The sequence below is a fragment of the Dromaius novaehollandiae genome, chromosome 14 (genome assembly GCF_036370855.1).
Source record: "Dromaius novaehollandiae isolate bDroNov1 chromosome 14, bDroNov1.hap1, whole genome shotgun sequence".
Classification (NCBI taxonomy): domain Eukaryota; kingdom Metazoa; phylum Chordata; class Aves; order Casuariiformes; family Dromaiidae; genus Dromaius; species Dromaius novaehollandiae.
Genome location: NC_088111.1, coordinates 15,328,015 through 15,348,855, shown reverse-complemented (window position 1 = coordinate 15,348,855; position 20,841 = coordinate 15,328,015). Strand labels below are relative to the sequence as shown.

At 40.7% G+C, this 20,841-nt stretch overlaps 1 long non-coding RNA gene across 1 annotated transcript; it reads left to right on the top strand.

Annotated features, from left to right (window-relative positions):
- Positions 1 to 236: 236 nt before the first annotated feature.
- LOC112981037 (uncharacterized) lies at positions 237 to 19,752 on the top strand. The gene is made up of 3 exons (XR_003258582.2): positions 237 to 296; positions 14,670 to 14,735; positions 18,015 to 19,752. It is a non-coding gene; the product is annotated as an uncharacterized LOC112981037 (long non-coding RNA).
- Positions 19,753 to 20,841: the final 1,089 nt, after the last annotated feature.

The window sequence follows — 20,841 nt, the reverse complement described above, 5'->3', positions numbered from 1 at the left end:
AAAATATATATATATTTTACTGTATCAGATTGTCTGGCTGACTTCCCACAGATCAAATGGATCCTCATAAAATGTCCGTGCTCTTCACTAAAGGAAAAAGATTTTCAGTAGAAATGCATCTTTCTGGTTTTAAAAATGAAACTTCCCATGCTGTGGGGAGGAAACGCTTGAAGACTAGTTTAGCTGCTTCATCAGTGGTATCTGATAGCCTTCCGTTTCACTTGCTGCAGGTTGCTGGCATCTGAAAAGGGAAGCAGAAACTGAATACCTGCATGTGCATTTTTACAGAGCTGGAGGTAGGTCTTACCTTTCAGTGATCACTGTTGTTAAACAGATGTAATAATTGTTTATTTACCACCCTGAAAAATGAGTGCAAAGACTGTCATTTAGTTTTACCTACTTTTGAGGACAGAAAATTGAAATGTTTTCATTCAAGTTGCTCAGGCAGTTTGAAAAAAAAGACAAAAATTCAAAACCTTACTTCTTAATGTTTGGGCCCTTTTAGGCAATATTTATTTAAAGTTAGTTATATGTTGCTTGATGTGTAAATTTAATCACAGATTATCATGTCATGTTGTATCTGTTGCTGTGCTTTATTAATCGTCACTGATTGCTCTTTCCTGTCCGTATTAAATTGCTCTGTTTGCTGGTCACACACCAGTCCCCATCGGGCGTGTGTCGTGTGCTACCTGCTGGAGAGGGAAAGAGCCGACCTACGTTCGAAGGTCACAGTTCACAAATCGTATATAGTTCGAACTGCTGTCATCTGATTTACATAGCAAATACTTATGAACAATGTGCACCTTCTAAGAAAATCATAGTTAGCTCATAAACAATTTGCTAAAGGCATATACCAAATATTCTGTAATTCATTGTTAACACGTTTTCCTCCACCTGTGATCTTTGCCAGCTCACCAAGCCGGGTGGTTCTCGGTATATAAGCACACACACTGTCATGAGGGGGTTTTGTACGTTATTACCCTGCTTGATTTACTCTGTCCGTAGGAGGCAGGGTGGCTTCCAGCGCTTCCTTTGCTAATGCCATCTTGGCTCGTTTGGCACTTCTGGAGTGTCGGGGATAACGGTGATGGGTAATGAATGTCTTCTTGCATTAGTCCTTCAGCAATGACCGGTGTGTTTCCTGGCTCACAGACAGTGAGGGCTGTGCCCAGCCTTTGCCCATTTGCTTTATCGATTATTGAAGCATTTAGTTAATGCTATGTCCCTTGTTCCTCCTCTGTTGGTATATCTATGGAGTCCGGTTGTTTCTTTCCTCCTCTAGTTTTCCTTCCTTCCTTAATTTGTACTGCATTTTTGAGAGTGGTCCTGAAGGTTTTCAGTAATTCATGATGCCTAAAATATTTCCCATGTAGCTGTATAAGTCTTCCAGCATGACTGGAAAGGAGACATGTATTTTAATAACCGAGTTCTTTTTTGGGCAGCCAGCTGACTTTTCTGAACGAGGGCTTTTAGCTCTGTAGCAGAAAAATGGCTGTGACTCAGGAACTGAAGCAGGGAAATCAAGGGGCTCCCAGAAGTTAAGAACGGAATACACTGCCTTTCATGTCCATGCAGGGGGAGAAAAGAAATGCTTCACTGTATCCCAAGCTGCTAAAATCATTGCAGGTTTTTCTTTAGTATGCAACCTGGAAAAGTGGAAGTATCTTGTTTCAGAAAGAAGTCATGCTATCTAAGGGCAGCCATGGCTTCTCCAAAATGAGAGTGGAAGCAGAAGGGTCTGTGCTAACTTACAAACTTTAATAAGACTTGTAATATGCAGGAGGAGCAGACTAATTGGGCCTTGCATTCGGCAGCTTGCAATTGTGCTTTGATCCAAGACTGTGCTGGAGGCAGTTCAGTTGGAATAGCTGCTGAAAATATAGACATCTCCCAAACTACTTGTTTAAAATCTGCCTCCAGTAAAATCTGCTTTCTGCAGCTGCTATCATCTCTTCAACTTGGAGCTGCATCATGCCCTCCTTGCCTTTCTGTGCACAGTTCAGTGGACTCCTTCCCCTTGCTGAGGTTTAGACCACACAAGTCCCTGGGAGGTGGAGCGGTGACCGCCAGCTCCAGCGTGCAGCCCAAGCCCTGTACCATGCGTCCTGCTGCCGTCTCCAGAACCGGAAAGCAATTGTCCCCCATGCTTCATCTGTGTATTTTCTGTGCTGTCAGTGAGTGACATCTTTAAGAATTTCCTTGTCAAAGCTTTTATTACTCAGCTTCAACTGCTGTATTGTCACTGAATAGTTACAGTATAATATGGATCTCTCATGACTATGAACTCCTGAAGAACAGATTAATTGACTTGGCCAGTTCTGCATTCACCTTGCTAATGATGGCAATGGTCTTGTGGAGCCGACATTGCAAGGAGAGTAGGAGCAGAACTGTGTAAGAGCATAAATGTCTTCAGGAATACATGTGCACTCATCCAGAGTTCATGTTCATAAATGCTCTGGAGTACAGTTTAATTCTGGAACTGTTCAATGTCTGCCTACTGTTTGACGCCAGTCGCCTTGAAACCATCAAGGAATCAGAAGGCTGGATCTGATCGTGATGACTCATAAGGTTTACGCTGATGGCAATTCAGGGTTCTAACAGAACAGGGCTATCTTCTGCTGCAATTTGAGATGTTGCAATGTTGCTCATAGCCAGGTATTTTTCCACAAATTATAAGTCAGAACATAACTATTTACGCAAATCATCAAAATGAGACACAACCTTCTGTAGGTTTGCACAACCTACATGATCAGTAGGTTGTGTTTATTCAAATTAAGAGTTACTTGAGTTTGCTGAGTTCTTTAGGTTCAGCACAGAGCTTCAGTTCACCGGTGGCTTGGATTAGTCTTTGGTCACGGCTGTTTCTTGGCCAAAGAAAGCAAGTAAGGGGTAATTCCTCATTCCAGCATCGTATTGTATGAAATTAGGCAGATCTGCAGCCATCCTTTCCTGTTTTTTGTTAGGGATGAAATAGTTAACAGTGCTGATATGTGAAGTATTTCACTGGTCATCAGTGTTGATGCACCATCAAGAACAATAGAACGTTTTCTGTGTCTAAGCTCCAGAGATCCTGGAACCTCACAAAGGCACTGTTTTAGCCTGTTCTTGGATTTAGGGTTCATTTTATGACTCTAGGAGTAAAAATCCTCCTTAATTGTAAATGAAAGATGAGATTCTGGAGAATAGGTTGATACTGATATGTCAGTATATTTTCTCATCTAAACTTAATCCATGGATAAAGATACTGCTTTGCCTTTCTCTAGCATCTTGTAGCCTGTAGAACTGAACAGTGTTGAAAAATCCAGAAGAATGTCTTTTGTATGGAATAACTGCATTGAAACTGTTTCAAAAACTCCTCTAAGTGTGGAGAGGAAGGGGGAGAATTTACATGTAGCGTATGAACATGCGTTTTGGGGACAGTAAGTTCTGTAAGGTTTCAGCCTTAATGTAAGGCTGCCATAGAATGGTGAGTTTGCTTATTCTTCACATTAAATTGCACTGCAAGTTATGAAAGGGTGGTCAAAAAATTTCTGACAGCAAGTTTTTCCATCAGAACCTGGCAATTCATTGAATCGCAGTATGAGTTGGGACAGGGTTGACTGGTTAAGAGGTGGCTTTGCGTGCTCCTTTCTTCTTGGAGGAAGTAGCCCTTGAGATCCTGATGTCAGGCTGCCGCTAGAGCAGGCGCCAAGCCCGGCAAGCGTTTCCAGTCTTCATTCATCCTCTTCCCCCTGCACGGAAATTGTGCTCCCTGTCCACAATATTGCTGAGCTGTCTGTAATGATAAATGATGTGCCTTTCTTTAAATTTCCTTTCTGCTCAGCACTAGATATTGGCCAGTTTGGATGTGTGCTGTGTGTGGATAAATTACTTTGGCAAATCACACAGAATTTATGCACGTGGCAACAGATGTACCATGTGTGGTACAGCTTTTCTTTGTTGTTCTAATTAGGTAACTTGATTTTACCTGAGGCAATTATCATTTTATAAACAATGATTGTGTTGCTGGGTCTTGCGTGTGAATTTTATGAACTTCTGAAAGAATTTTTGTTCTCAAACATTGTTACAGGCAAAGTAGACCTCAAATGTTATTCAGATGCACATCACCCTTACTGAGCATTGATCTTTTCACATCCACGAGTTGTGTTTGTGGCTTCAGACAATAGCAGCTGGACTTTGTTCCTTAATGGGGATTATTTTTGTTTGGCGAAGGTAGCTATATACAACTGACTGGAGCAATTTAAAATGCGTGGGCTTGGGCTGCACCATAGATATGGAAATGTGTTTCTTTTTGTCAATGAATTTAGAAGGTAGTTTCCCTCTGATAGTTGGAGAGAAGCCTTTCATATTTCACAGCACCTTTGTGCTTTTCGTTGTTTTAGAAGAGCTAGGAAAATAAAGCTTCACATGGGCAAACAAAATCATTTTACTTTTTCATGCCTCTTTTCCCTTTAAATTTAAATGGCTGCTAGCAAAAGGTGCTGAGTGTATGGGAAGGAATACAAAGGAACAGAGCCCTAAAGGTTGCTTGTATATTCAAAAGCGTATATTCAGCCTGTGTGTGCAGGGCTTTCTGGAAAGAATTTCCATGGACAAATTTTGCTGCATTGTCTGATGTTTCGGGACACAGGTTTTATGAACTTTAAGGTAGTATATGAGATCATTTGTGGTCAAAAAATGCACGGTGGCACTGGAGTTTGTCTAAGCAACAGTAAGAAAGGTGTGTAGAAGCCTTTTTCATTCTTTTTCTGAGCAGTAGTCCAGTAGTTCATCTTGTGATTGACTTTCGGTTGTTAACGTTACCGGCTGGGGTCCCCGCGTCCCCCACGACAAGGTGACGGTCTGCCCACGCCAGCAGCAGCCGCAGCAGCTCTCCTGCTCCTCACCGGGATACGGAGAGGGGCCGTTTGGCCTCTGGAGATGCTGCAGAGCAACAAGATCCTGTTTTCTCTCCTCAAGAAAACACAGTTAGAGGGAAAGGGGAGATTTTATGGGTAAAAAAAATTGTGCTTTCTGTTGGGAGGTGTGCTGTGGGCTCAGGTAGCTGCGTGATGGCCGAACTGGGATTGTTGGGCTGAGCTGAACTGTCAACATTTCCTATTATTTTATTTGTGCTTTTTCTATGATAAGATTTGTTTATAGCCTGTTTTCATGCAGCTGATGACTCCGGGAATCCTTTTGGATAAGGCTTCAGCTCTTTCAGTGAGAATTATTTGAGGTTGATGCTAGTCACCCTAACAAATTTTTTTAAAATAGCTTTAAAGCATCATAAGCAGATGTTTTACTACAAATTAGGAGTGCTTGGGACTCCCCAAATTCATCACACTTTGCTTTAAAAATAAGGGAGGCATATCCATTGTGAAAGCAGGGACGGGAATAAGTGCTAGGACTATGTCTTTGGTCCATGGTGAGTATTTTGGGCCATCTTGGCAGGCTGAAGTAGCTATAGTGTCATGCTGGGCGCTCGGGCAGGGCCGCAGAGCTCGCGGGGAGGGATGGTGCCCGCCGTGCCGGCCCACGGGGAGCCGAGCTGGCAGCCTGCGCGTCCGAGCCCCGAGGAGCTGCTCTGCGGGAGGGCTGAGCGTCTCCCGGCATCTGCCACGAGCAGAGAAAATTCAGTCCGTGTATTTGAACTAATAGCTGATTTTTTTTATTTTCCATTTTCCCAGAAAATATTCTATTCAAATAGGAGTTATCATGCAAACGTACTTTGGTTTAAGTAACATTTTTATTATACTAGTGGATAGTGTGTGCCCTTAGCTCCCCCTCCCCGAATCGCCAAGAAGTGAGGCAGCACAGTTTTGGACTGAAATAGTAAATCCTGACTACTATAAACCCTTCCCAGCCCTCCCACCCCCAATAACAGTACCGTAAATAAGTGATTGGTCTAAAAAAAGAATAGGTGGTGCATAACATTAAAAACAGTAGCTTGTTGAGCAAAGCTATTTAAAAAGATTGTGAGTGCCACATAATAAAGGTACTATCAGCAAATACCAGACTAGCATCTCAGCTAGCTTTACTGGGCTGTGAGTTATTGCTGTGGTCAATAGATCTCTTTTCTGTAGCATTCTGCTTATGTAGGTGATAAATCTTACAGTCTTATGGGAATAGGGTCAGGCTTCTGCTACTCTGCCCCATTATTTTTCTCCTACATCATTTAGAAAACTGCTGGACTGGACCATTTTTGGTGCAGCGGCTTTTTGTTCAGCTACATACTAAATTTTATTGTGCATATTAAATTTTAGTTCAGACCACGTTTTAAAGTCCATCTTGATAGAAAATGAAAGTGAAATAAAATCTTAAGTGAAAGAGCAGATAAGCATGAAAAGTGGAAAGCAAATGCTGCATTTTGTGAAAATTTTAGATGCTGGATACAAAAAGAGAAAAACAAGCTTTGCTTTTGACGGCCATAAGTTTTTTGAATATTTTACAAATTTGAAGATGGAATAATCCAGGAGTACTGGCATTCGTTCGGAGAATTTCTCCAGTAATTCCTATAAGCTCTGGAAATATTTTAACCGAGGGGTGGCTTGAAAAATTTCTGCTGTCAAAACAGAGGTAATACAAGGTGCTGTTAAGTAATGACGAACCGTGCCATTTGAGTCTTTCATGATATTGATGGTGCCTCGGTGCAGGTACTTTCCGGGAATGGCAGCTCCCGCTCCCCTCTGGCTCTGTTCCTGCGTTTGCCCGGAGCCAGCGGGAAGTGCTGCTGCCTCGTACGGACAGGCAGCAGGAGGAGAGGAGGAAGGAGGAGCATGACTTGCTTTTAGACCTTCCTCTGCGTGAGCAGAAAAGACTGTTAAGACTGAAGTGGACGTAAGGACAATGTTCAAACACATACCAAGCTGCTGCAGAGAAAGGAATAGTCTGTTTTCTACTTGAATGGCAGGTGACAAATACACTTTTGTAAGAAAGTTTCAGCCTGTATATTAGAGAAGACCACTTAATGTTAGGGAAGCACTGGACCAGGTTGCCAGGTCAGGAACTCTCCATCACTAGAGGCCTTTAAGGTAAAAGAAATGTCAGGGGAAAGTGGTAGGAGTATGTTTGCTGGACCTCACGGGGTCCTGAGGTTTTTGTGATGCAGATTGTCCATCTGTTCCAAAATACACGTAAGTCTCTGTTTCCAAGGTACAGTACGTTAACCCCAAGAAATTGGTTCAAGTGTCTTGGACGATTCCTCTTCCACCTCCTTCGTCAAACAACTGTTTTTGCCTTTCTGGCAGAAGTTTTTCATCTTTCTACACAGATCTTACTCTTCACCAGATGGGCAGCACCTTTCCAGGGCCTTCTGGGCAAGTCATCTGCTGTCCTTTTTAATTTTCCGCTCCCCGGTGATCTGGTGCTGCCTGCCCAGCTTGGAGAAGCCAGAAGAGAAGTACTTCTGCTTGTTGGGTGCCTGGAGTAACCACTGGATTTTGTGGGTTTGAGATTTCTGTAGGAAAGTTCTGTCTCTGTAACAACAGATCTTTTTTTATTAGTTCCCAGTGCAAGTCCACCTTCTCGGTTAGAGAGAGAGTTGGGGAGCAGCTGTTCCGATGTGGGAGAGCGGGGCCAGCTATCCTTTCCGTGAAGGAAAGGTGTATAGCTGGTATTCCACCAGCTGTTAGTTTCACTGAAGAAAGGAAGATGATGAACACAGATTATTTTTCAGACATGACAACCAGAAGTACTTAGGATGTCTGATACTTAGCAGTTACACGTCACACCTTTCTTCATCGGTTATGTCTGAAGATCTGAGCATGGTGTATATGGGACCCTATCTGAAACAGTTACGTGCAAGGATCCTCTTTAGATGGTTGCTATTTCTTAAGGTTTTTTTCCTGCCATTAAAATTAAAAGGAACCAAATGGTGCATCCTCAGCCTTTTGTGGCATCTTGCTAGAAAACGTAGAACAGTCTCTTATGTTTCGGTCTTTGTTTGAACGTACTAAAAAAAATCGTTCCCCAACCGTAGTAGTGCAGAGACTGCATAATAGCTAGCTTCTGTGTGCTAATCTGAAATAAAAGACTTAACCATGAAAATAGCTACCCAACCAGAAAATGAGGGACTACATGAAGCTACTCCAACCTGGTTTTCATTTATTTTTAAATTGAATAAGCAGCATACAAAGAAGAAAATTCTCTCAATACACAAAAATTGCCTTCTATTTTATGGTCTAAAATGAGAAGAGTTCAAGCAATGATCTGGTCAGCATGATTGAAAGGTGCAGTAGTTCTGATAGTATTATAGGGCAACAAGAGCTGCTCTGAGTAATGAAGTGGCCTTCACTAGCTATGCAAACCCACCCCAGCTTAAGTATTGCTTAAACCTTTGTCAACTTTGTGGTCCCTATAAGCAGGAGCCTGTTTTGAGTATACGGGCTGTGCTGGTTAGGTTAAAGTTATTTTCTGTAGGAACATTTGCCATATACTGTTGTAACCACAGGTAGCCAGAAATGAAAATACTGCTGGTTGTATTACCACTGCCCATGTCTGCTTCATCCCACTGGCACTTTTAGCCACATGCTAAAAGACATTCAGCTTTCCAGTAGTGACATTAATCCATGGTCCTAACAGAAATCCAGTTTCAGAAATGCATTCTGCACATGTAGTTTTTCCTAGGAGCTTTAAATGGCTGTGAGTTTTCTTTCCCAAACTGTTACATATTTTGACATGTGCCTTTGAACAGCTCTTCTTCCCCATAGATTCTTCTCTGCATTTGGTTCCACATCCAAGTCCAATCCCTTGTCATTTTTTCCCCTATATCTCAGCTCTCTCCTGAAGTATGTGTCATGCATATGTGACTGGCTACCTCTCTGAGCACCTTCTTTTCAAAAAGACTTCTGTTTGGAAGAGAGGAGACTTGTAACATCACTGTCATACTGTCATAGTGGCCCATAGGATGAAGAAGAAGCCATTGTGGAAGTAATGCTCATTTTCTGAAATCTGCCATGTGAAAAATGTGCTTAACTTATTCAAACGTGCACTGTGGAGCTGAGAAGTACTGGAACACGCTCAGGGCAAGTGAGTGTTTTGGATAGTTTAGCTGTCAAACTCTAACAAGTCACTGAGAAGTGACTGCTGGTTTCATGGGCGTATAGCTTGTCCTGCACACTAAGCCTGCTGAATCTCTGATTTCGCAGTCACCCTGAAATTAGAGTCAACATTAAAAGTAGAAAGTTTCTAACTAGAAATAAATCATAAATGTTAACCGTTATTAACCACTATTAACCATTCAAGCAGCTCACTGATATAGCTAGTAATGCTTTTGGTCTTGGTATCTTCTAGATAGCATGTTTTAATCAAACACAAGTTTTTAAGCTCCAGTACATGAGTTACTGGGAAAGAGTATTTGGCCTGGCTTATGGAAGTCAGACTAGATGATCTAATGGTCCATTCTGGCCTTAACAGCTATGAATCTTGTCCCAGAGTTTATTATCCTTTTCCCAGAGTGCTGTGAGCTATGAGGGGCTGTGGAGTTGGAGAAACTGGAGATAGATTGTCTTGTGCTTCTCTGTTCTGCTCCTGTGAAATCCACTGGTGACTTGGAAAAATGAAGAAATCCTTTTGGCTCTAACTTCCATGCAGTATAATTGCTTCTTAAACACGGACTGAGATTTAGCCCCTCAGTGTAGTTGGGCATGAAGCATACATCTTCCTAATGTCCTCTTTATGACCTTAAAGTCTGTACATAAACCGTATGCACCTGCAAAACTGTCAGAAACAGAACAACCTGGAGATTGCCTTGTAGGCGCTGGGAAGATTAAGCCTGTCACCAATCCCACTCCTAATGGACATGGCATATAATTGGAGGAAGCTTTCTCTTTTAATTGTGTCTTACCTTGATTGGCAGATAATGTCATCATTTTGACTGGCAGTCCCCAGTCAATCAGGCATCATATTATAATTCAGATTTCCTTGATTCCCTGAAGGATATACTTGACTCTGCGAGTCCCTCGCCAGAGGCTTCACATATTACTGTACTTTTCAGTGATGGGTAATGCGCTGTAATTTTCTTGACTTCTCTTAGCTTTGTGATAAGGTTCGGAAGAGTCTGTGGTTCTTGGTTCAAGGGGAAGGGCTAAAGTGAAGACACAAAAACAGCTCCTTAAAGTTGTTCAAAAGCATTGACAATTGATTCTCCAATTGGAAAGAGCTTAGTTTATTGTATGCTTGATTGGGCAGTAACGGGCAAACTGTTAAAGAACAAACAGTTCAAAATAACAAGTTTTTCGTGTAGAAGCCTGTCCAAGCTTCTCTGAGCTTTTCTGTCTGAGAACATCATCAGATCATACAAGGAGCTGCAGATGCTTTGCACTAGGGAATTTGAATCCTGAATGACATACCTGACTTCTTTGCTTCTTCACTTCCCCTTCACCCAAAAACCACACACAAACACAAGGAGTCTTTTGTTTCATGGAACAGCAAAGTCCTGCAAGTGTGAAGACCAAACATTACGTTAGATAACAGCAAATACAAAAGTCAAGGAATAAAAACATTGGTTATACTAACTAGATCAGTTTTGCCTATTTCAGATGTTTCATTAATCTGGACTGACTCCTTGGTATTACCCAGGAGTAGGAATGCTATCACATAGCTTCAGCCAGTTACTGGTCACTACAGGGAAGAACATTGTCTGTAGTTATAGGCAGCAATGCAGTATAACTCCTTGCTCACATACTGAATTACGATGGTCATATTGAGATCAATGGGCCAGTTTATTTTCCTAAAGACTGATCACTTTTCTAATAGTACAATGTAAATGTGGGTGTACGTGTGATGGAGAGCTTGCATGTGTCGTAGTTCCATCTTATTTCCATCCAAACAGTCAATTCAATACAAAAGCAATACCTGGTTTAAATGTCTCCCCACTATAGTTTCTGATATGTATCATTGAACAGTTATTTTTTCCAGTGTCTTCCTTTTATGAAAATTGAATGAGTTCTTTTATTTACATTTCCTAATGAAATAAACCAGGCACATTTAAAGCAGGAATGAAAAAAAACATGAGTTTCCAGCGTGAAATCCTATCAGGAATGTGATTTACCTGAAAATAAGACTAATAATGCTGGCCCTTAGCCTGCTTATAACCCTGAGACTTCAATTTACTTAAATGTTAAAACTAGTTCCTGAAACATTTTTATCTCAGTTTTGTCATCTAATGACATGAAGAATTGGAGTGGAAAGGTATAAAAAAATGTGCCTTTCTTTTTTCTTCCCAGAGAACTTATATCCTCTCTTGTTTTGTTTTGTTTCTTTTTTTTTTTAAGTAGCAATGCAACTTTTGACATCAGCTTTGATATAGTCACATTTAACTGCTCACTCTGCCTTTGGAAAGAAAAGAATCTCTATAATTAAATTAGAGCACTCCTGTTTGTCTTGAGGCTATATTAATTTCTCCAAAGAATGACTGCATCTAAATGATGGTCAGACATTGTCAGGATACTTAATCTTTTTTCCTATCACTACCATAGACTACGAAAATACTCTAAGCTGAGTAAATAATTTCGGCCTAGAAACTGATGACATTCATTCTGCTGATTTGAATCAAATTCTACCAATATAGTATAGCAGTATTTTAGTAGTATATATTCTTTAGTACAGCATTTTACTATTTTTTTAAATAATCTTTTATTGTCCACCGTCTCATGTGCTATCTCTCTTTTCCTGTGAAAGTGTTCCTAACGGATCACTTGTCTTCCTCATCCTCAGTTACATATAGTTCCTCAGTAAGTGTACAAGCTGCCTGAAAAGTAACATTAGAGAAGTACTCAAAACTGATATTATTCTCTCTATTTATGCAGCAGAACAGCTGAAAATATGGAACAAGCCTCTGAGAGCACCCGCGTTGGCTAGTCATACGCTAAGAGAATTAGAAAATGCACTGTGCACCAGAGTTTAGGAAATTATCACTTTATGTTCTTCATGGTAGTAAGTACTCAGCTCACCAGGTTTTTTGTGGGAGAAGGCTTGCATAAGCATTAAATTTTTTAGGGATGCTCTGCCAAAAATGGTACAAAGCAGCTTTTTCAATTCAAGGACACAATTTTCTTGATACTGTGCTTCAGATTGATACTTAATAGCTCTTATTTGGTTAAAAATGTGCAGTTAAAATGTCTCTTCTGCAAGCCTGTACAGAAATAATGAGGCATTTACGTGTCCATTAATTATAGATTGAAAATATATCTCAGACTGGAAAGTGTCTTTCTTTTCATAATGTAGCCTGTGGGCTACTGAGCTCATCTCCGTTACAATAAAGCCGAAAAATACTTCCCACTACTTTCATGTATGGACAGTGTATTCAGTCAGTAATTAGTGGCATCTTTTTGCTTACAGTAAATTTATGGTGATATCACATGTACCTTATAGCTCTGAATATCAGGTCATTGGCGAAACAAAAAGGCCATGCATGAAACATGGAGCAAGGAGCTCAGCGTATATAAAAATGCAAGGTGGCTTTCTTGTTCATTTGGCCTGCTACCGTTCTTAGAGATTTAGTGCTGTTGCAATAGTGGGGTGGTATAGCAACATGATTAAAGTTGTATCATCTAACCATTAAGAAAGCTTCTTAAAGCAGTTTTGTATTCCTAGTCCTTTCCTTCATATACATACTTAATATTTCATCAAAGAGAGTAACAAAAAATTCTATAACTGATATTCTATAGATAGATATAGATAGATGTACATAGATATAGATATTATATATCTATAGATTCTATAGTACCTATAGATGAAAAAAGGGTGAAGAATGGAGTTAGCCCTTTAACTATCTACAGCAAAAACTGTGTGTTTCAAACTGTTTTTGAAGTTTATAGGGGATGTTCTACAATCAAATTTTAACCTTCTATGAGCACTAGTTTCTGTAAATTGGGCACGTACATAGATACCCATGCAATGGTATAATATATGAAAAATTTATGGAAAGAAGCAAATTATGGATATACCAATGAACCTTTTGGACTTTAAACATCACAGATCAAATTCCCTGTTTTTGCCTCTTATTATCCGCTTCTAATGTTTTGTTTCTGTATGTGTAAACTATCAACGTGTATAGAAGGAGATCATAAATACATTATTGTCATTCTACTAAGTGTTTTCTACTTATCGAAAAAAAAAATGAAGCCAAATTATTCCTAATCTAGCAGAACCTTTTTCCATTGAATTGTAATATAATGAAGGAGAGTGAAAGCACAAGATATGTTAGAGAACTAGAATGGGCAATTTTTAGAGTCCTAGGCTCTAGGGAAAATGATTTGTGAAAATAAAAATTACTGCATTATGATCATTGCCTTAAGTGAAGCTTGGAACCAGATGTATATTGTAACAGTCTTGTTAGTTTGGTCGGTTCAGTGATTTCTACTTCTTGGTTTGGAATAATTTCTTAGAATTTGAATTTTATGATTTTTTCCCCTTTTCACTCTTTTTCAGGAGTTCATTTGGTATGTCCTACCTCATTACCTCTTTGAATTAGAGGATGAGTTTAGTTTCCATAACGCCAATGTGAGTACGGCTAGAGGAGTTGCACAGAGAATGGCGTGTGTTACCTGTTCATTTTGCAAATTAGTGAAATCGTAGATAATGTCTTGCATGTTAGCATGGAGGTCTTATGAAGGCGCACAATATTGTAATGCAAACAACACAACGCATGGCAGTGAATATACTGTTTGTTTGGGGTTGTTCTGATTATTTTCTGAACTGCATAAGCAAAATAGCAGATTATTTGCTTTTAGAAGATAATGGAACAATATGGACTGGACTTGAGACAGCCTGAAGGTTCAGCGCTTCCTTCCTAATAGAGGCTAGTACTATTCTTATTGCCCCTGCACTGGGCTGATTCCCTCTGTTTTTCATAAAGGATATCAAGTGCTTGGAAGAAAATGTGGAAGAAAATACGCTCTTTCCTTAAGCTAGACCGTGTAAGCATAAAGAAGTTGAATTTTATACTGGGGGGGAATTGGGTTTCACCTTTAAGAAATAGTGTTAATATTGTGTTAGACTCCAGATGCTCTTTATCATATAATTGTTATCATAAAAAGTCTTAATGTATAAGATCCTAATAGAGTCCCACAGTGTCTCAAGAGCAACCTGGATTGGCCTTTGCATTTAAATTAGAGAATAATTAGATCCAGGAGGAGGAAAAAATGGCAAAGTGCATTCTGCCTTTCTCTTCTAAGGGAAACACACACACAGTCCCTAAACTATTAAATGGGCACTGTGAGAACATGGAATACATTTAACATTTTGGAATGAAAACTATGTATTTTATCTCTCATCATAGTATGAAACTGTTGCATTGCCGCTCCTTGTCTGTTCATAATCATTCTTCAACAGTGGAGTCAGTTAGTCTCAAGACAAATCGATATGAAAAAGCACAAATAAAACATGAGCAAAAGTAGCTCTTCCACTACCCGTCTCTTCAGAGAGTGGCGTAAAAATGTGTGCAAAGAGTATCCAACTTCCTGTGTTTTCCGAGGAAAAAGTAGCAATGCTTCCCACTAAGGAAAACAGGGCCACAGTGAAGCCTTTGTGGTAAAAGTTCCGGTTTAATGTATGGAGTGTTGCCTGTTTACAACTGAGTCAAGGCAAGGATGTAGTATTCCTATTAAACCCCATTTGAGATTACAGCCAGTAATTTGCAGTGTTTGTGTTCTATGTTTTCGTTAATATTTTATGTTATCTTTTAGACCTGAAGCATGCAGTCTTGGATTGCTTGAAGCCAACAGAAAAAAAAATCTGCTAACAGCTTTGAGGTGTGTTTCTCTATAATTCCTTACAGCCTGATGTCCCTTTGGTCCTGGGTAGCGACCCTGCTACCTCCCACCCTGCTGTTGCTGTTGGACACGGCGGCTGCTCGCAGCCTCGGCAGCAAAGGGGCTGAGGAGTGAGCCATGGCACAAGAGGGCTTGGCCTTCCTCCTCCTCCTCCTCCTCCTCATCCGTACTGGCTCCTGTAACACCAGCCTGGCGATTTGCTGCAGGGGAATCGCTCCTGGTGCACGGCTGGCCCTTGGCAGAGAGCGTGCTGCTCAGAAGCACCCTTACTCGCTGTTGCTCTATTTTCCCCAAAAGCCAAGGCGTCCTGTTATTCCCAAAAAATGGCTGGTGCTTAAAAAGCCTTGATGGGGCACTAAGGATGCTCTTTGCAATGGTTTTTCAGAGAATTTTTGCTTGGCCCCATGTGTATAGACCCAGCAAATTTCTAGTGACCATAATTGTATTAAGAACATACACGCTCACACGTCTCTGTGTGTGGCTCACACTGAGTATCTGTTTCAGTATCTGTTTCAGATTCCTTAGAGGATCTGCTTAGTCTTTCATGAGTTACGTGAAGTTACAGGAGAGAAGCTTAAATATTTATGTCACCTTAAAGCATGGGGAAATTACTGCCTCTATCACTATCTGTGTCCTGTTTCAAGGAGGCAAAATGCAGCCTCGCAGTACAGTATGGCACATCTTGTGTGGTAAGAAGTACTGTAAGATTTTGCATTTCATGAAGTTGGAACTGAGGACTAATTTAGAGGTCATTACCATTGTGGTTTGTAAATTTGTCTCTGTTTTGCGCTTTTAGAAGTGCTAATACTTTTAGATATTCACTGGCTTTCCTGAAGGTTGGGAAATAGTTGGGTGTAGTCATCTGAAGATGAAATATTTCCTATTACTTGGCTGTAAGAGATTTATTTAGACATCCTCACTGTACTGAGAAAATAGCTTGTGTATATGCCCCTAAAGAAAGCCGTCCACAGAGAATATACCTATCTTTGCGTGGCAGATAAATAGTTCCATCAGGATGAAGTTAAGGTTAACCTTGTATTACAACATTTTTGTTATTCAAGCTGCAATTTAACTCGAGCAAAATCCTGAAAACCTTTCGGAGATTGAAAAATTTTGATCCAGATGCATTTTTTTGTTCTGGGGATCAACCATTACCCAAAGCGATGGCTGAGTGTCTCCAGGTTTCTGTGCTCCGTCCAGCACGTGCACAGAAAGCAGGCGATGCAGCACCCTCCCGCGAGGGGCTGTCCCCGGCGTGCTGGGGCGGGCGAAGGAGGTGACGGGGTCCTGTGTGGCCGCGGGGACAGCGCCGGCTGCCCTGGGTGCTCTAAACGCTGCCGTGGAGCCTGCTCCAGCTATTCGATCCTATTAGACTTTGCAGAAGTTTACACTAACAGGGAGCGTTGCAGCAAGTGGCGGCTTCCTGAGCTCTGGAGCACTTCATGGGGGCTGACAGCAGCTTTCATTTTAAGCACATTTCTATAAAGCGAACAAAGTCGGGAAGGCCATATTTGGCAGTTTCCTCGCGTGCTACCATTTTGTTCCAAATGAAATATGACAACACAATAGCTTGCGGCAATTACAGTAATTGACTTCAGAGAGTTCAAGACGATCATGTAATTAGCTACTTTATGGGAGGGAGATCGCCACCATCTCCCTATTTCCACGCTTCTGTGGTCTGCAAAGGTATTTCGCACAGGACTGTAAACCAAAGCGTTTCTTCCACCTGAATTCTGCAGATCGTTCACAAGGCTGACGTGTGAATTTAGAAACAAAATCCAACTATCTTAAGGAAAAATGAATTGCCTTTCTTTCTAACTGGGAGAAGTTGTCATGTTGGCGGTCTTGCAGAGCCAGCACATGATGAGAGAGGTTGTAATTGGCAGAGAGATGATTCATTTAAAAATGTCTCTTTTACTAAGGAATTGCAGGTAATTTCAAGAGAATAAATTAGATGCCATAAAGGACCTTCACTGATGTGTTTTCAAACTTTCTGTGGGAGAAGTAGGGGGGCAAATAGAGTCTACTGAGAATTTTTATAGAAGCTGTGAATGAAACCCATAAAGCTCTAATTGTTAGGAAGCCACTGTGCTCTAAACCGTTCCCATATAATAGGATCGTTTCTATGCGGCTTCAATAGAACGTTCTTCCATTTTCTGGAAAACAGAGTTGTGTGCATGGCATACGCTTTGTGTAGCTTCGGCTGCAAAATTGTTTTGCAAAGAAAGATCACCATGAAAAGAGGTCATAATAGAAACCGACTCCTATCAAATTTACGATTAGTTACAAAAGAAAAATAGATCTCTGTAATAGAAACAATAGTAGCCCATCTTTAATTTTTAACGGCTGAATAGAGAAAAATTGTCAGAATAAGATTATTACAAATATACACAGCTTTGGAAGCTTAAGACAGAGAATGAAGTTTTCCTTTTCGCCTTTTGTGTACTACTTCAACACAGTCGACAATCAAGGCTGCAAAACTTCAAAACATACAATAAATCACTTAAAGGGCAATATAGACACCTGGGATAGATTCAGGTCTTTTAGCAAATGTTACCAACTAGAGAAGACCTTCCATCCAAGCTATATGTTCTAATCGAAATCTCTCTGTTGTTAATGAACAATTTTTTACTTCATTAGGGTTGTCACTAAACTTACAGTGGATTATTTCCATCCTTGGAGATGTTCAAAACTTAACTGAAGCAAAGCTGAGCAACGTGATCCAATGCTGCAGTTAGCCCTGCTTGGATCAGGAGCAGGAGGTTGGATTACAGGAGTTCCTCAGGGTCCCCTCCAATCTGAATTATATTACGGTTGTTTGATTAATTTCTGGAGTCATCTTAATTCAGGACAACATCATCTGAATTCAGACTTGAGACTAATGGGCATTGATTGTAAGGTTATGGAAATAAAATTGCACATAATTACTTTTGTGATACACGGTAACTCATTGAGTGGTCCTGAGGCAGCCAAATTGCCGAGTACAATATGCTAACGTAAACACCGGCAGCTCTTGTTTGTAACTGTCCATCAGGTGGTTGCTCCACAGTCTGAGAGAGATCAGCTTCAAGTGCCACCATGTGCTTTGCTGTTGCTCTGGGAAAAACAGGAGTAGAAAGGAAAGATGGAACTTTCCCTGCTGCTGGGTGGGAAGTGGTTGGTGAGGGACGTGGCTGTCGTATGCACAGGGTGGCTCATCGCTGGGGGTTGTTGCGTGATGTGCAGGCACCTGCTGACATGGGCTTGTTCTCTCCACAGACAAGGAAGACAGTCACCTTCCGGCGTGCATCAGCTAGCAGAGACCGTGGGGATCCGGACGCTGAGGGCTCTGCGTCACCGTCTGCGCAGCACAGCTTTGCTCTTAGCTCAGGAAGTGTGAATTAGCACTCAAGTTTCATAGAGTTTAAAGGGTTTGAAGCTGCAGCAAAGTCAGGATTTCTATATGAAATATGTAGTAGAGCAGATAGCTAAGCAGGAACATCCACAGCTTTAAAAAGCTGCACCTCTAGAGGTGGAAAATTAAAAGTGAAATCCTCTTCAAAGTGATAAATGCACTGAAGCCTGTATTAAACAACCTCTCAAGGGCCTGCCAGAAAAAAAAAAGAAAAAAAAAAAAAAAAAAAAGGGTCTCTTGAGGGAGGGAGGTCGATCTGCTGCTGCATGTTATTAAATGCTGCAGTTGCCTTCCCTGTTGCTTTAAGTTTAAAGTTTCAGTGATGTCTTGATCTGCTGATCAGAGTTTGGATGATGTGTTAGCTGTGAACAACTGCAAAGGAACATTTTTCAGACAGCGTTTCGAATGGGCAGCTGTGCGGTCCAAAAATAGAAAAACAGCATTCTTTGGTTGTCTTAAGTCTTTCAATAAATCGACATAGCTATTGCCCAAATGATCCTTCTTTTATTAGTGTTGCAAATGATTGGCAGTACAGTCATATCACCGTTTCTCACCATCTGGGATTTAGTGGCTTGTTTTTCTCACTTGTCCTGTGTGTACACAATGCAAAGGTTAAATTTTTCCTTAGTTGCTTTTCTGACTTTGTTCTTCCCGTGTGTAAGGGAATTATTTTTATCAGCCCAGGCTTATCATTATTGAAAAAGTGTGTTGCTGTTGAGCCATAAACGGCCCTTCCCATTTCAAGATCTAATTGTTCCATAATGAGTTTATTATAAGTCATAGTACCACAGAAACAACCTCAAATTAGGTTTTCTTTAACTGCTTTTGCAAAAGTTAATTTCCTGCACAATAGTTATGTTTGTGAAAGAAAGGAAGCCCTTCTCCAGTGGAAGTTTGGAAGTCATTGACCTTCTGGCCATTGAAAAAAACCTCATTGGGGTCTTTTGGGAGAGTGACTGTTTGTTTGTTTTTGTTACACTAATCCACCATAATAAGAGGAATTTATAATGCCTCAAATGCTGTTATATTTTGTCATATAAGAAAAAATAGTATCAATGACCTGTAAAAGAGCTTCTGTCTTAAGCTTTTTTGTTTTCTGATTTCTGTGTTATGCGTTGACTAGCCCCCAAGATTTGGGCCAGAATGCTGTATAACGTTCAGTCTTTCCTGTGGCCTCCGGGAACTGGAGCTCCTTCTGCCCTGACAGATTATGGCTGCGTGTTTTTTATTGCCTCTGGAGACTAAATCTGTTAATTGTTGCTTTCTATGAGAACTGGTAGAGAAACCAGACATTGGAAATGGGACATTTTGTGAAGCAAAGTCCAAACCCAAGTAGCAAAAGTAATTCTAGGATTTTTCTCCCTTTGTCAATAAGGGTTTAGTGTTTGCAAAGGTGAACAGATTATCAGCAATTTTTTACACGATATGTCCTCTATTACTGTGTTGCATAATTTCACCCCATTATCCTAAAATAGATGGTTTCTTAGGAGCCAAATTAAAAAATTCTGGATTTGCAAGACTGTTTAAAAAAATAAAAGTAAATCCTGATTTAAAAAAATTAGATTATGAATTTCCCTTTTAAAATTGCAATAATAATAAAAAAAAAAGAGCTGCATGCTGATGCTGACCGAGTTCCTGGCAGCAGTCCTCAGTGATTTCTGGCTTTGACTGTATGAAACTCGGGGAGAAAGCTACAACTGCTGGCAGGGTTTGCTGCAGACTGAGGGCCAGGATCGTCACACTCCTGACAAACTATGCTGGAGTTGCAAAAATGGCTTCAGTGACTCATGCAGTTTGTAGGTAGCGTTACTGCGGTGCAAAAGCAGCTATAACCTCTGCAAAGACGTACCAGCATCAAAGACAACGTTGCATTGATTGTCTAGATGATTATGAAACACCAAAACCAGTTGCATTTAATTCCTGGGTTCTCTAGTGAGATGCCACGTGTGAAGCACTGGGAAGTGCTCTTCCTGAGCAGCGCTTGATGGTGGAGAAAGTTCCACATGGGGAAGATTTTCAGATTTCGAAATTGGCTGAGTTCTCTATCAACATGAAGCAAAAAAAGCTGAAATTCTGGGGAAAAACAAACAAACAACCCCTACCTCTATCCCCTGTAATCCTCCTCCCTTTCTCCCCAGGATCATTTAATACTGAATGTAAAAATTTAATTTTGACTTTTAAGGTTGATTGTGTAATACCTTTGAGACAAAATCATTTCAAAATATGAAGTAGAAATATTTCCTTCCATCAGGTCAAAACAAGCTGATTTTGAATTTTTCAAAATGTCTGCATCTTTTCTATATGGAATTTAAGGTAAATTGGGTCAGCTTCAGTAAATGCTTGGATCCTGAAGAAACACAGTATTCTGTTGGAATATGGTTTGAGTGATGTTTGCCTAGACAAGCTGAAGAGATTTTGACGGGCTATGGTAGTTGTTGGCAGGAGGTGGTTTCCAGGTAGATCCTTGGACCAGTGTTGTCACTAGGGCCAGGGTTTTGTCTCGGGGTAGCCAGGCACCGTTGTACTTCCCTGCTAACATAGGGCAGCACACTGTAGCAAGCTGACCACCAAAGCAGATGGTCTCTGTTGTTCCTTATATCTTAACAGTAGCTTAGATGAGCCATGACTTTTCAGGAGAACGTAGAATGATTTCTGGGTATGTTCACTGAGTGCTGAACAGTTTTACTGTCT